The sequence below is a fragment of the Aotus nancymaae genome, unplaced genomic scaffold (assembly GCF_030222135.1).
Source record: "Aotus nancymaae isolate 86718 unplaced genomic scaffold, 86718_ANA_hifiasm-v0.15.2.pri h1tg000016l, whole genome shotgun sequence".
NCBI lineage: Eukaryota > Metazoa > Chordata > Mammalia > Primates > Aotidae > Aotus > Aotus nancymaae.
Window position 1 is genome coordinate 52,583,715 of NW_026988428.1, and position 17,599 is coordinate 52,601,313.

At 38.3% G+C, this 17,599-nt stretch overlaps 1 pseudogene; it reads right to left on the reverse strand.

Annotated features, from left to right (window-relative positions):
- The window catches only part of LOC105711999 (uncharacterized), a 185,065-nt pseudogene that overhangs the window by 139,614 nt on the left and 27,852 nt on the right, over positions 1-17,599 (reverse strand).

A 17,599-nucleotide genomic window follows, 5' to 3' on the forward strand; every position in this document is an offset into this window, starting at 1 on the left:
GAAGAAGAGGAAGACAGCAAATCACACTGCCACGTATGTACCTATGCAACAATATTGCATGTTCTTCACATGTACCCCAAAACCTAACATGCAATAATAAATAAATAATTCATTATGTATACTGGCTTATTATGATATATGCATTATACTAACATAATGTCTTAATAATAGGTCAAACTAAGCCAAGGCTATGGAGAACTCACTGTACTGTCTTTGCAACATTTATGTAAACCTAAAATTTCTTAAACAAAGAGTGTATTTAAAAAAAAAGAAAAAAAAAGGAGCTAAATTCATAGACAAAAAGAGTCTCCTTGACAAAAGAACACTGGACTGACACAGTTTCACAATTTTAATCAAAGGGCAAAAAATCTCTAAGATAAAAAGTTTCGAAGAGAAGATACAAAACAAGAAAACTATTCAGTTTATTTCATCCAGCCAGAATAATAATGATATCAAAAACAGAAAGAACAAGAATTAGAAAAAAGTATAATACCCATTTCACTTTTATTCATAGATGCAAAAACCCAGATAAAAAATTATACCAATCAAATCTAGCAATCTTTAAAGGAAAACAAGAAAGCTGCCCTTGCAGTTCAGTATGTTAAAACATTAAAGGAGGGAAAAAGAACATACCACCACCTGAATTAATTGGGGAAAAAAGAAGTTTTGATACATTTAACACTCACTCAAATAAGGAAGTAAGGGGAAGAATTTTAAATGGAAAAAAATAATCTACCAAAACCCTAGAGCAAACTTCAAATGTAGTGATTATTAAAAGTGGGCTTCTCAAAATCATAAACAAGGTAAGGAAGCTCACCATCACTTTTTCTATTCCATATTACATAGGAAGTCCTAAATAGAGAAAAAGTGAGAATGCAGGAGAATTATCAAGGGAGAAAATGATCATAATTTGCATATAACTGCCTTCATCAAAAATCCAAGGGACTTCATGGAATGAATAAGAGAGTCCCGTAGGACTGAAGATCTGTGTGTGTATGTAAATACAGATGTAGCACCAACATCTAAAAATCCTACATTTATAACCAATTAGAAAATATAATAGAAAAAATTCCACTTATTATATAGCAACAAAAACTATTCAGCCTCTTGAAGCAAATTATATATGTAAGAATTTTATGTAGTAAAACAAAACACTATTAAAGGTTAAAAAAAAACCTGTAAATGGAGAAGTATCATATTCATGGAAGGTTCAATAGCATAAATAAGTCCGTTACCTGCAAATTAATCTGTAAATCCAATGTAACTGGGATTTATGAGGGGGCTTGCCCTACCAGTTATCATGTAATCTTATTGTTTAGCTATTCGTGTTATAATATAGGAATGAAGATTGAAAAATCTATCCACTTGAGTGATTGGCATCTTCCTTAGTCTGTCCTCTCAAATAGTGATTATTTCCTCCAACAGGAGCAGAATTGCAAAAGGTTTTGGATTCAGGTCCCTGGGAAGTAGTGTTCTAATGACTAATACCAAGACAACAGGTGGCAAAATAGATACTATATTGTTATAATCTCATATTCTTCCTTATAGGGATGGCCAGACATTTTTTTTTTTTTTTTTTTTTTTTTTTGAGGCGGAGTTTCGCTCTTGTTACCCAGGCAGGAGTGCAATGGCGTGATCTCGGCTCACTGCAACCTCCGCCTCCTGGGTTCAGGCAATTCTCCTGCCTCAGCCTCCTGAGTAGCTGGGATTACAGGCACGCGCCACCATGCCCAGCTAATTTTTTGTATTAGTAGAGACGGGGTTTCACCATGTTGACCAGGATGGTCTCGATCTCTTGACCTTGTGATCCACCCGCCTCGGCCTCCCAAAGTGCTGGGATTACAGGCTTGAGCCACCGTGCCCGGCCGACATTTTACTCTTCTACCTGACACAGAAGTACTCTAGAAGATTCAGGTAGTGTAGAGAGTTACTCCGTTCATGTGCTTCACATGCGCACAACTCAGAGTACAGACAACAGAACAAGTAACAACTGGACACCATGTAATACTGTTTAGCTATCTCGCTTTATAAAACAACCCATGCTAGAATAATAGCCCCTGTATATTTCTTATTTTAAGCAGGACTATATCCCTAACGATGCACCAGAGCCAGGTGCAAAATATACTCTCAAATAACCGACAAACCTAATCCAGGTATTTAATACTATATGTATAATAACATGAAAATAACCGTTTTGATTCACACACAGCTGATAAGTATATATAGACAACAGATGAAGTTGCTTAAGTACACTTGTGAACTAGGATAATAGGCCCATTTGATCAGAGAGAAGAAGATATGATTATCTTCCTACTTGCTGTGGTAAATTGGTGTATAGTTCATCTAAACATAGTACTCTTCAGTTTTCATTTCAAATATGCTTTAATTTTAAATATACATCATATATAGATCATACAGTAACTCTAGTTTAACTCTCTGATACAAACTGCCAACTATTTCCAAATTTTAAACTACTTATTTTATATTAAATTAAAAAGAAAGGGAGTTGTTAAAAGACACTTTTTTATAAGGGTATGCACAAAGGCAAATAAAAGACATGGTCTCTGCCCTTGGAACTTACAGTCCAGTGGAAAAGACAGACAAAAAAGAAATTAACAAATGAGTTTATTGTAACAAATTATGCTAACTAGAAAGAAAAATCAGTAAGATGATGAAAAAGACCAACAAGAGAGCCTACTTAGCATGGTCAAAGAAGGCCACTCACAATACAGGTTGAAGGCCTGTGTGAATTGTCTTTTTCCTGAGACAGAAAAAAATCTGAGAGTTTTTAGACTAAAAGGCCAGTTAAGCTGGAGAGTTTTAGCAGGGGAAATGGGAGCGGGAATAACATCAAGCAAAAAGCGGGCAGGAGGAGCTTTTAAAGTGCAACAGGAAACCACTGCAGAGTTTCAAGCAAAGGAATTACATGATCAAATTAAAAGATTACATTGGCTGCTGTGTGAAAACTTAGGGATGATGAGTGGAATGGGCCAAGAATGAAAGTTTGTCAAGATACTTGTAATTACACTGAGACCAGATAAGGAAAATTTGAAGGAGAATGGTAACTCTGATTGCACTGGGAAGCATTAGGTCAATTTAGAAACCAATGTAAAGGAAATTTACATAAGGTAAACTCTATGAACTTGCTACTAAGCGAAATAACCTAAGCTAGAAACTGAACTATTCGTGGTAATTCCTGCTACTCAAATAACTTCCAAAAGCATATTGCTGTTTACTTGGGCTAAATTTTCGCCTACTTCAAATATCTTCTAAGACACAGGTGAATTACTCAGGTGAAAAAGAAAGGATAAACCAGCCAGTGAACTAGATGATAAGGGAATGCTGCAGAGTGAGTGGTCCTGAAGATGCAGCCAGTCTTCAGAAAAAGTACCTGTAAGCAGCCTCATTTAGATGAAAGAAAGAAAGAAAGCTCAACTGCTGGATTTCTTACTTATATTCTTCCTCCAAAGCGAGGAGGTCGGGTCCAGGTGTAGACTGGACAGGTTGCTGAACGGGTGGCGGGAGCCGAGTCCCTGGAACACTGCTTCTCTGTAAAAGAGGCAGAGAGTTTCAGACTCGAAGATAAAGGAGGTTAGGTGTCCTACTCGCCGGATCCCAGACACTCCCCAGGAGCCTGGAGTTAAACTCACCGTGAGACCAAGACCTCGCCCTGCTACCTTTGGCAACTGGAACGCGGTTACCGAGGTAACGACGCATCTTCCCGCGCGCGAGTTTCCACATCCCGGGCAACCTCCCGTCCGGCGCCTACACCTTCCCACTCCCAGGTTCTGTGCGAATAGCAGTGGGAGGCTCTAGCAGTGGGCCCGACTCTCGCTTGCACCACTCAGCACTGCCCCAGGAACTATGCAAATTCGACTTACAGCCAGTGCAAATTATCAATTTGGGGTAGGGGTTGTAGGAGTTTCAACCAAAAAAGGTAGGTCCATTGCCGCTACTCCACAGAAAGCAAGCTGGTGAGGAAGTCCCTCCCTGTTTTGCTTTTCAAACCCTTAGTGGCTAATCTGACCTTCACTCCGTTTGCTTAAAGTGAACTCTTCAGTGGAATTCTAAAGTTTTGATTTCTAACTTTTATTTACAGCATGCACGGCTAAGATATCAGGCTCTCAAGTTAGTCAACCTAAATTCTTACACTTGCACTGCCACTTAGTAGTTACTTATGTGGCCTTAGGCAAAACACTCTGTATCTTGGCCACTCCATCTGTCAAAAGGGAATGAGTATAGTGCCCACTTCACAGTTATTGTGAGAAGCAAATGAATTCATGTTTAGGATCAGGCCTGAAACACGTAAGCAGTTAATAATTCCAATTGTTTTGGAATAAAATGGACGTCCAGAAATAATCCTTCATGTGTGTATGGTCAACTGATCTTTAACAAGGTTGCAAGACCATTCAATGGGAAAAGAATCATCTTCAACAGATGGGGAGACAACTGGATATCCTAGTGTAAAACAGTGCAGTTAGAGCCTTACCTCACATCATATACAAAAATTAAAATGGATCAAAGACCTAAACTTAGGAGCTAAAACTCTAAAACTCTTCAAAGAAACCGTTGGTTTAAATCCTTATGACCTTGAATTACAATTCTAGAATCTTTGATGGATTCTTAGCTATGACAACCAAAAGCATTATTCCCCCCCAAAAAGAGAAAAATAGATAAACTAGACATTATCAAACTAAAAACCCTTTGTTTCAAAAAATACCATAAATAAAGTAAGAAGACAAACTACAGGAAGAGGAGAAATTCTTGCAAATTATATATCTGATAAAAAACTTGTGTCTAGACTATATAAAGAACTCTTAAAATCCAAAAACAGGTGGGTGCAGTGGCTGATGCCTGTAATTTCAGCACTTTGGAGGCGAAGGCAGGAGGATCACTTGAGCACAGAAGTTGCAGACCAGCCAAGGTAACAGAGCGAGACCCTATCTCTACCAAAAAAAAAAAAAAAAAAAAAAAGGAAATAGATAAATAAAAATTAGCTGTGTCCAGTGGTTCATGCCTGTAGTCCCAACTACTCAGGAGACTGAGATGGGAGGATCATTTGAGCCTGGGAGATCAAGGCTGTAGAAAGCCATGGTCACACCACTGCACACAAGCCTGGGTGACAGAGTAAGACCTTGTCTCAGAAAAATGAATAAATAAAATAAAAAAGACAACCCATTAAAAATGGACAAAGAATCTTGAATAGGGATTTCTCCAAAGAACATACACAAATAGCCAAAAAGAACATGAAAAGATGCTCAATATTGTTAGTCTTCAAAGAAATGAAAATTAAAACCAAAATTAAATGCCACTTGACACCCACTAAAATGGCCATCCAAAAGGATGGACAGCCAGGTGCAGTGGCACACCTTTAATCCCAGCACTTTGGGAGGCCAAGGCAGGTGGATCACCCGAAGTCAGGAGTTTGAGACCAGCCTGGCCAACATGGTGAAACCCAGTCTCTACTAAAAATACAAAAAATTAGCCGGGCATGGTGGCACATGCCTGTAATCCCAGCTACTCAGGAGCCTGAGGCAGGAGAATCACTTGAACCCAGAAGGCAGAGGTTGCAGTGAGCAGAGATCACACCACTGAACTCCAGCCTGGGCAACAGAGGGAGACTCTGTCTCAAATCAATCAATCAATCAATAAAAGATGGCCAATAACAAGTGTAGACAAGGATGTAGAGAAACTCGAACCCTCGTAAACTGTTACCAGGAATGTGAAAATTGCGCAGCCACTGTGAATAATGGTCTAGCCATTCTTCGATAGTTTAAACACAGAGTTACCACATAATCCAGCAACCACTACTAAGTATACACCCAAGCAAAATGAAACACAATGCACATGAAAAGTATATATACAAATGTTTATAGTAGGATTATTCATAATAGCCAAAATACAAAATAAACCCATAATGGTCATAAACTGATTAGTGGCTGAATAAAAACTGGTATATTCATACAATCGAATATTATTCAGAAACAAAAAAGAATGAAGCATATATATACAGCAATATGGATGAACCTTGAATCTATTATGCCAAGTGAAAGAAGCCATTTACAAAAGACCAACTATTATCTAATATCATTCACAAAAGATCATATACTATAGGATTCTATTTCAATATAACTGCATATTATAGGAAATGTCTAGAAAAGGCAAATCTATAGAGACACAAGTAGATTAGTTGTTGCCTAGGTGTGGCAAATGATGGAGAATTGGCTAAGGAGTTGGAGGGTCTGGGGGGTGCTAGTGAAAAAAAATTAAAATTGATTGTGTTGATGGTGTACAACTCTGTGAACACACTGAAAGCCAATGAATAGTACACTGTATAAGTGTAAATAAATCACTCAAGCTTTAAAACATCTTAAAAATAACAAATTATTTATAACATCAATGGATAAAGAAAGGAAGACTATGCTAGTGCTAATCAAAAGGAAGCTGGAGTAGCTATATTAATTTCAAACAAAGATGACATTAGAACAAGGAAAATTATCAGGGACAAAGAGCAGCATTAATGACAGAGTCAATTCTCCAAGGGGACAGAACAATCCTGGTGTATATGTTGCTAACAACAGTATCAAAATGCATAAGGCCAAAACTGATTGGACTTGCAAAGGGAAATAGACAAATTCATTATTATATTTGGAGACTTCAACACTACTCCTTCAGTAATTAATAGGTTAGGCGGGCAGAAAATCAGCAAGAGTTTCTCTAGACAGCACCATCAATCAACTTGATGTAATTGACATTTATAGCATACTTATTTCAATAACAGCAGAATACACACTTTTCTCATGGTCTCACGGAATGTTCACCAAGCCAGAATACATTCTGGGCCATAACACACATTAATAAATTTAAAAGAATACAAATTATATAGTTTAGGGTAGTTGTAACAAAGTACCACCAAGTGAGTTAAAGACATTGTAGGAAAACTACAGACTGGAATCCCTTATGAATACAGATTTTTAAATCCTTAACAAAATTTCAGGCAATATAATCCAACAATGTCTAAACAAAATTATGCAACACAAGCAAGTGGGATTTATTCTCAGTATACAATATTCTAAAATCAATCAATGAAAACAGCACATTAAGAGGTTAAAGAAGAAAAATTATAGGATCCATATAAATTCATGCGGCAAAAGCATTTGACAAAATCCAACACCCTTGAAGGTACCAACTCTCAGAAAACTAGGACTAGTGGGAAGTATCTTCAACTTGATAAAGAACATCCACAAAAAATCTACAGCTTAATGCTCCCTAAGATCAGGAACAACACAAACATGTCCTTTATCATCATTGTTATTTAACATTACATCTGAAGTTCTAGCTAGTGAAATAAGACAACAAAAGGAAACAGAGTATACAGATGAAGAAGGAAGAAATAAACAACCTTTGTGTATAGATGACATGAATGTCTATAAAGAAAATTTAAAAACAGAAAATCCAAAAGAAGAAATAAAACTCTCCTGTAACTAATAAAATGATAAAAAACAAAATTTGTGTATACATAGAATGGACAATACAATAGTATTCAGCCTTAACAACACCAACAACAAAAGGAATGAAATTCTGAGACATGCTACTACATGAGTGAACCTTGAAAACATTTTGCTAAGGGAAATAAGCCAGACACAAAAGGACAAATATTGTATAATTCCACTTGTATAAGGTGCCTACAAATGGTTATAGAGACAGAAAACAGAGTTTACCAGGGACTAAGGAGAGAGGGAAATAGGGAGTTATTTTTTCATGAGTACAGAGTTTGTTTGAGATGATGAAAAAGTTCTGAAAATGCGTAATGATAATAAAATCATTGCACAACCTTGTGAATATATTACACTTAAGGCTATCAAATTGTGTATTAAAACATGGTTGACATGGTAAATTTTATGTATATTTTACAATAAAAATTTCCAGTAGAGAGGTATCCTACAAAATATCCAACCAGCACTCCTCAAAATTGTCAAGGCAATCCAAAACAAGGCTGTGAAACTGTCACAGCCAACATGGGTTTAAGGATACATGATAACTTTGTAAAGTGATTATATTAGTCTGTTCTCACACTGCTATAAAAAAATACCCAAGACTGGGTAATTTATAAGGGTAAGAGGTTTAATTGACTCAAAGTTCTACATGGCTGGGGAGTCCCCAGGAAATTTACAATCATTGCAGAAGGGAAAGCAGGCATGTCTTACATGGCAGCAGGAGAGAGAGTGAGCATGTGAAAGAGGAAATGTCAGACACTTATAGAACTAACAGATCTCATTTGAGCTCATTCACTATCACAAGAACAGCATGGAGGACACCACTCCCATGATCCAATTGCCTCCCACCAGGTCTCTCCCTCAGCACATAGGGATTATGGGGATTACAATTCAAGATGAGGTTTGGGTGGGAACACAAAGCCTAACCACATCAGTGATACACTGGACCAAACCCTAGAATGGAAAAAGACATTAGGTAAAAAACAAGGAAATCTAAATAAACTACAGACTTCAGTTAATAATAATGTATTAGTAATGGCCTACTAATTGTAACAATTTAACCATATTAATGTAAGATCTTAATAATAGGGAAAACTACATGCAGGGTATATGGGAACTCTCTCTACAATATTCACAGTTTTTGTGCAAATGTAAAACTTAATTGAATCTTTTTTTTTAAAGTAGTTAAAAGAAATTTTCTCCAACAAAATTCTGAGCGAGATGCTCTGCAACACCCTTCTACTGTACAACAATCAGATTCTGAAAAACAAAACAAAACAAAACAAAAACTTATTTATGCATTACTGAACTTGAAGGAAGTAGGAGAAATTTCCACATGTCCTGCTGACATCTCACACTCCGAATCTCTGCCCCACAAATAAATGAAGCCTTGTGATAGTAAGCAATTAAGAATAAAAAGAGACCAGGCATGGGGGCTCACACCTGTAATCCCAGCACTTTGGGAGGCTGAGGCAGGCAGATCACAAGGTCAGGAGTTCAAGAACAGCCTAGTCAATATAGTGAAACCCCATCTCTTCTAAAAATACAAAAATTAGCTGGGTGTGGTGGTGGGTGCCTGTAGTCCCAACTACTTGGGTGGCTGAGGCAGGAGAATTGCTTGAATCCGGGAGGTGGAGGTAGCAGTAAGCTGAGATCGTGCCACTGCACTCCAGCCTGGGTGACAGAGTGAGATTCTGTCTCAAAAAAATAAAATAAAATAAAAATAAAAAGTTTAAGATGAGAAAATGTCCAGGGAATTGCATTCAGAAAACAAGGCTTACATCAACAGCAATATGGAAGAGCTAAATTTGAGACCTCTGTGCTAAGCTAAAAACTGAAAGAGGCTAAAGGGACTCAGTTTCCTTATCTGTGAAATGGAAATGATTCTAGTAACAGCCTCACAGTGGCGTTAAGTTGATTCATTGAGCTAATATATGTGATGTGCTATGAGTTGCTACTTTTCAGTCATTGTGGGTGAGCTTGACTTGGCAACTTTACTTCTAGAACCTTGTCATGTACCCAGTGTACTTTGTGTTCTTTGGATTATTAGAAACTCTAGCTGGCATGTGGTAGCTTTCTAGGCACTAAAACCTTCTTGTGCTCTCTCCATAGCAACTGCAAGCATAGACTCTGGAGTTGGACACATTCAAGTTCTAATCTGGTGACGTTGGGCAACTGATTTAACTCTCTTTGCTCATCTGTAGAATGACATCAGTAACTTCACATGCCTCTGAGGGTACAGTGAGAATCAAATGAAATAGTGTATTTTTTACAGAAGCACTTAGCACAGCCCCTGGTTTGTAGATGGTGTTATTGGCTCTTCTTGGAGAGAGGTGACCTATTGGAGAGCCGTCTGCTTCTGGGCATAAGCCTGCAGGGAGGGTGTGATCAGAGCCATTCACTCTTGCCAGTAGGACCCTTTGAGCCTTTTTCCCCAAGGGTTGCAAGAGCCAGGCACAGAGAATCAGCAAAGCCCACCTAGTACCTCCTTCTCCTCTATCTCCTAGCTGTCTGGCTTGATCCAGAAGACTCATGAGGGCCCCCTTCTTGTGCGGAAGTTCCTGGTTGGAACCCATCTCTACAATGGCCCCATCTGCCAGCACCACTACCCAATCAGCCTGGGGCAGGATGTAGAGTACATGGGTCACAAGAATCTGTGTCTGGGCAGGGAAGGGTTAGAAGTTAACACATACATGGCCATGTTCCATGACTCGTGCCTGTAATCCCAACACTTTGGGAGGCCAAGGCAGGTGGATCACTTGAGGTCAGGAGTTCAAGACCAGCCAGGTCACCATGGTGAAGCCCTGTCTACTAAAAATACTAAAATGAGCTTGGTATGGTGGCACACACCTGTAGTCACAGCTACTTGGGAAACTGAGGCATGAGAATACTTGAAACTGGGAGGCGGAGGTTGCAGTGAGCTGAAATTGCACCATTGCATTTCATCCTAGGTGATGGAGCAAGACTCCATCAAAAAGAGGAAAGAAAGGAAGGGAGGGAGGAGAGAGGGAGAGAGAGAAAGAGGGAGGGAGGGGAAGGGAAAGAGGAACAAAGGGAAGGGAAAGGAAAGTAAGAAAAGAAAAGTTATACACATGTGCTTGGCCAGCCTCCTGGAGCAGTGGGTAGGGGTGCGAGTATTGTCCCTGGACTCAGAGTGGGGAGAGCTCCCCTTCTTGTGTTCCTGCCATCTTTCTTGGAAATAGCATTTCCAAATAGACAAACAGAGGGGACTCCTTCAGCCTATCTCAAGAAGACAAAGAGTCCATTTGACCCAGGCCAATCATCCAAGGCAGAGTTGTAGTAGTTAAACCACAGCCACATAAGCAAGAAACAGCTGCTGCTGTAAGCTGTTCAAATCTGAGGAGTTGTTTGTTATGTAGCATCATCACAGCAAAAGCTGACCAATACAAAGAGGAAAATTGGACTCAAGTGGAAGGGGGTGGTGAGAGAAACTTGGGTTAGGACTGGATGCTAAGGGCATCCTCTGCCTTTGCCCTGTGCCTTCTGACATATGTTCCCAAACTTACTGTTCCCTGGAGTAGCCACCAGGCACGATGACTGGGTTGAAGATGTGCTGGCTGATGTGGGTATCCAAAGCCACCAGGGGGTCATCCAGCAGGTACACAACTGCCTTTCTGTACACAGCCTGGGCAAGGCGCAGCTGCTGCTTCTGGCCCCTGAGAGATTCATGCCCTGTGGCCACAAAAAGAACAGTGTCCTGAGTCTGCATCTACAGGGTGAAACAGGGGAGCTCAGTCAGGAGCAGGTTGGGGCACATCTGCCCATCAGGGTGAGGTGTAGCTCCCCATGTGTGCTCCTGGGGACATGCTCAGCTTCAAAGGCACTCAATCCCAAGCCAGCATCCCTTCCATTCTTACCAGCCTCACTTCTCCCCTTCCCAGCATACTTCCTGGAGGAGTTACCAGCACTTCCCAAGCTACTCTGTCTCCCACTCACTCTCTGTATCCATTTGAGTCCAACTTCTGTTCTCTTTCTCCACTGAGACCACCCTTAATGAGGACACCATTCATTTTCCTATTCCATGATCCAGTGGTAACTTTTCAGTCCTACATTTTTTTAATTTTAAATTTTAATAGATTTATTTTAGTTTTTATTGACATGTAATAGTTGTACCTATTTGAGGGGCACAGGCTATATTTTGAGACCTGTAGGTCAGTGGTCCCCAACCTTTTTGGCACCAGAGATCAGTTTTGTAGAAGACAACTTTTCCATGGACCTGGGGGCAGGGGGTTGGTTTCAGGATGATTCAAGCACATTACATTTATTATGCACTTCACTTTTATTATTATTATTACTTATTGAGATGGAGTTTTGATCTTGTCATCCAGGCTGGAGTGGAATGGCATGATCTTGGCTCACTGCAACCTCTGCCTGCTGGGTTCAAGCAATTCTCCTGCCTCAGCTTCCCAAGTAGCTGGGATTACAGACACATACCACCACGCATGGCTAATTTTTGTATTTTTTTTTTAGTGGAGATGGGTTTTCACCATGTTGGCCAGGCTGGTATCAAACTCCTGACCTCGGGATCCACCTGCTTTGGCCTCCCAAAGTGCTGGGATTACAGGTATGAGCCACCATGCCCTGCAGCTGTATGCTTCTTATGAAAATCTGATGCCTGATGATCTATCACAGTCTCCCATTGCCCCCAGAGGGACCATCTAGTTTCAGCAAAACTAGTTGAGGCTCTCACCGATTCTACATTATGGTGAGTTGTGTAAGTATTTCATTATATTTTACAATGTGATAATAATAGAAGCAGGCCAGGCACAATGGCTCATGCCTATCATCCCAGCACTTTGGGAGGGTGAGGCAGGCAGATAACCTGAGGTCAGGAGTTCAAGACCAGCCTGGCCAACATGATGAAACGCCATCTCTACTAAAAATACAAAAAAATTTTAGTAGATTATACTCTCAATATTGCAGGAAGTGTACACCATCACTGTAATATTGTTTCTGACATCCAAAAATGGAGAGGATATTACTCAAATATTTCACAGAGGTAGAACTACAACTAGTGTTATTGTGCCTAATACCACAGTGACTGGAATAAAACTTGGTCTTCTTAGTGCTGCTGGCAATCCAAGGTAGAATTATCTATTTTTTTATAATGTTAAAACACACTTAATTTTACATAAACTCTGGTTAGTGCAAACTAACTTTGCATATCTTTATAATGTTTCATTTCCATAAAGTCTACAACAGCTAATACATTGATCTTGTTTAAGCTTCTTTGCTCAACTTTCTTATTCCAATGTTTGTTTAAAATGTGTTTAGGTTTATAAAAAATTTTCCATTGAGAAAAATCTAAATTTATTTTTATCTTTTCTAACATTTTGTTATTGTTTTTATTATTTTCTGCACAGAATATTACCTTTATCTTAAATTTAATACTGACACTAATAGCAGTTATATTCTAGTACTTAATAAGACTGCTTTCAATAAATCACTTAATTATACATACTTTTCTGCAGTTTTGATAACCTTAATAGGTTGAAGAAGATATTATTTTTACTTTGAATTTTCTTAAAGTATATATCAGAAATTTGCATAATATCACCAAATAACTTTAATGCGTGTAGTTGAAAGAATATCCAATATTTTTCCACCTTTATTGTGTTAATGCAACATAATATACCAGTAGATTTTTCTGATGTTGGAACATCCTTGCATGCTTAAAATAAACACTGTTGGCCATTTTTACACATTGTTAGATTCAATTAATTGATTTTTATTTAGAAATTTTTCATGTATATTTTTAAGAGTAGCCTATAATTTTTATAATATGTGAATTTGTCCAGTGTGATCATTAACACTGTATTATCATTGTAAAATAAATTAGATTATTTTATTTTATTTCTTGGAAGAACTTGTAAAATGTAGGAATCATCAGTTCATTGTAGATTTGATAGAACTTGCCTTAAAAACATATGGACTTGAGCTGGGTGCGGTGGCTCACGCCTATAATCCCAGCAATTTGGGAGGCTGAGGCAGGTGGATCACGAGGTCAAGAGATCGAGACCATCCTGGTCAACATGGTGAAACCCCATCTCTACTAAAAATACAAAAATTAGCTTAGCATGGTGGCACGCACCTGTAGTCCCAGTTACTCGGGAGGCTGAGGCAGGAGAATTGCTTGAACCCAGGATGCAGAGGTTGCAGTGATCTGAGATTGCACCACTCCACTCCAGCCTGGCACCTGGTGATGGAGCAAGACTCTGTCTCCAAAAAAAAAAAAAAAAGAAAGGAGAAAAGAAAAAAAACTATATGGACTTGGTGCCCTTGGAAGATGGACTTTTTTGAGATGGAGTCTCACCCTGTCACCCAGGCTGGAGTGCAATGGTATGATTTCAGCTCATGCAACCTCTGCCTCCCAGGTTCAAATGACTCTCCTGCCTCAGGCTCTAGAGTAGCTGAATACAGGCACCCACCATTACACCTGGCTAATTTTTGTATTTTTAGTAGAGACAGGATTTCACCATGTTAGTCAGGCTGGTCTTGAACTCCTGACCTCAAGTGATCTGCCCACCTTGGCCTCCCAATCATACGTTTGTTGGCTGCATAAATGTTCTTTTGAGAAGTGTCCATTCATATTTTTTGCCTACTTTTTGAGTTTTTTTTTCTTGTGAATTTGTTTATGTTTCTTTAAATTCTGGATATTAGACCTTTGTCAGATGGGTAGATTGCAAAATTTTTCTCCCATTCTGTAGGTTGCCTGCATAGAAGATTTTTAGTTTAATTAGATTCCATTTGTCAGCTTTGGCTTTTGTTGCAATTGTTTCTGTTTTCATAATGAAGTCTTTGCCCATACCTGTGTCCTGAATGGTATGGCCTAGGTTTTTTTTCCAGAGTCTTTATGGTTTTTGGTTTTACATTTAAGTTTTTAATCCATCTTGAGTTAATTTTTGTATAAGGCGTAAGGAAGGAGTCCCATTTCAGTTTTCTGTATATGGCCAGCCAGTTTTCCTGGCACTATTAATTAAATAGAGAATCCTTTCCCCATTGCTTGTTTTTGTCAGGTTTGTCAAAGATCAGATGGTTGTAAATGTGTGGTGTTATTTCTGAGGTCTCTATTCTGTTCCATTGGTCTATATATCTGTTTTGGTACCAGTATCATTCTGTTTTGGTTACTGTAGCCTTGCAGTATAAAATTGGATAGCATGATGCCTCCAGCTTTGTTCATTTTGTTTAGAATTGTCTCATCTATATGGGCTCTTTTTTTGTTCCATGTGAAATTTAAAGCAGCTTTTTCCTAATTCTGTGAAGAAAGTCAATGGTAGCTGGATAGGAATAGCATTGAATCTATAAGCTACAGTATTACCATTTTCACAATATTGATTCTTCTTATCCATGAGCATGGAATATTTTTCCATTTGTTTGTGTCCTCTCTTATATCCTTGAACACCGATTTGTAGCTCTCCTTGAAGAGGTCCTTCAAGTTCCGTGTTAGCTGTATTCCTAGATATTTTATTCTCTTTGTAGCAATTGTGAATGGAATTTCATTCATGATTTGTCTTCCTGCTTGTCTATTGTTGGTGTATAGGAATGCTTGTGACTTTTGCACATTGATTTTGTATTCTGAGACTGCTAAAGTGGCTTATCAGTTTAAGGAGTTTTTGGGCTGAGACAACGGGATTTTCTAAATATAGAGTCATGTCATCTGCAGAGACAATTTGACTTTCTCTCTTCCTATTTGAATACACTTTTTTTCCCCTTTCTCTTGCCTGATTGCCCTGGCCAGAACTTCTGAAACTATGTTGAATAAGAGAAGTGAGAGAGGGAATCCTTGTCATATTCTGGTTTCCAAAGGGTGTGCTTCCAGCTCTTGCCCATTAAGTGTGATATTGGCTATGGGTTTGTCATAAGTAGCTCTTATTATTTTGAGATATATCCCATCAATACCTAGTTTATTGAGAGTTTTTAACATGAAGGGATGTTGAATTTTATCAAAAGCCTTTTCTGCATTTATTGAGATAATCATGTGGTTTTTGTCATTGGTTCTGTTTATATGATGGAATACACTTATTGATTTTCATATGTTGAACAATCCTTGCATCCCAGGAATGACTCTGGCTTGATCATGGTGGATAACCTTTTTGATGTGCTGCTGGATTCAGTTTGCCAGTATTTTATTAAGGATTTTTGCATTGATGTTCATCAGGGATATTGGCCATTTTGCTGTTTTGTTGTTGCTGTTGTATCTCTGCCAGGTTTTGGTAGCAGGATGGTAAAGGCCTCATAAAATGAGTTAAGAAAGAATCCCTCCTTTTCCATTGTTTGGAATCATTTCAGAAAAAAATGGGTCCAGCTTCTCTTTGTACCTCTGGTAGAATTCAGCTGTGAATCTATCTGGTCTTGGGCTTTTTTTGGTTGGTAGGCTATTAATTACTGCCTCAGTTTCAGAAGTTGTTATTGGTCTGTTCAGGGATTCAACTTCTTCCTGACATAGTGTTGGGAGAGTGTATGTGTTCAGGAATTCATCCATTTCTTCTAGATTTTTCTAGTCTATTTGCATAGAGATGTTTACAGTATTCTCTGATGGTAGTTCGTATTTCTGTGGGGTCATTGGTGATATCCCCTTTATCATTTTTTATTGTGTCCATTTGGTTTCTCTCTCTTATCTTCTTTGTTAGACTAGCTAGAGGTCTATTTTGTTATTTTTTTTAAAAGAACCAGCTCCTGTATTCATTGACTTTCTTGAAGAGATTTTTGTGCCTCTATTTACTTCAGTTCTGCTCTGATCTTAGTTATTTCTTGTCTTCTGCTAGCTTTTGAATTTGTTTTTCTTGCTTCTCTGGTTCTTTTAATTGTGATGTTAGGGTGTTGATTTGAGATTTTTCTAGCTTTCTGATGTCAGCATTTAGTGCTATAAATTTTCCTCTTAACATTGCTTTAGCTGTGTTTCAGAGATTCTGGTATGTTGTGTCTTTGTTCTCATTGACTTCAAAGAATTTTTTGATTTCTGCCTTAATTATGTCATATACTCAGGAATCATTTAGGAGCAGCTTGTCAATTTCCATGTAGTTGTGCAGTTTTGAGGAAGTTTCTTAATCCTGAGTTCTAATTTGATTGCACTGTGGTCTGAGAGACTGTTATGATTTCAGTTCTCTTTTATTTGCTGAGGAGTGTTTTACTTCCAATTATGTGGTCAGTTTTAGCATAAGTGCCACATGGCTCTGAGAAGAATGTATATTCTGTTGATTTTAGTTGGAGAGTTCTGTAGATGTCTGTTAGATCCAGTTGATCCAGAGCTGAGTTCAAGTCCTGAATATTTTTGTTAATTTTCTGTTTTGTTGATCTGTCTAATGACAGTGGGATGTTAAAGTCTGTCACTATTAATGTGTGAGAGTCTAAGTCTCTTTGTAGGTCTCTAAGAACTTGCTTTATGAATGCGGATGCTGCTTTATTGGGTGCATATATATTTAGAATAGTTATCTCTTCTTGTTGATTGATCCCTTTATTACTATGTAATGCCCTTCTTTGTCTTTTTTTTTTTTTTTTTTTTTAATCTTTGTTGGTTTAAAGTTTACCAGAGACTGGGATTGCAACCCCTGCTTTTTTTTTTCTTTCCATTTGCTTGGTAAATATTTCTGTATCCCTTTATATTGAGCCTATGTGTGTCTTCGAATGTGAGATGGGCCTTCTGAATACAGCACACCTATTGGTCTTGACTCTTTATTCAACTAGCCAGTCTGTGTCTTTTAGTTGGGACATTTAGCCCATTTTCATTTAAGATTAATGTTGTTATGTTTGAATTTGATACTGTCATCATGATGGTAGCTGATTATATTGCACACTAGTTGATGCAGTTTGTTCAGTGTCATTGGTCTTGATATATGGTGCGTTTTTGCAGTCACTGATATCAGTTTCTTTTCTATATTTAGTGCTTCTTTCAGGAGTTATTGCAAGGCAGGCCTGGTGGGGACAAATTTTCTTAGCATTTGCTTGTCTTGAAAGAATTTTATTTCTCCTTTTATTTTGAAACTTAGTTTGGCTTTATATGAAATTCTAGGTCAAAAATTTTCTTTAAGAATGTTGAATATTGGTCCCCACTCTCTTCTGATTTGTAGGCTTTCTGCTGAAAG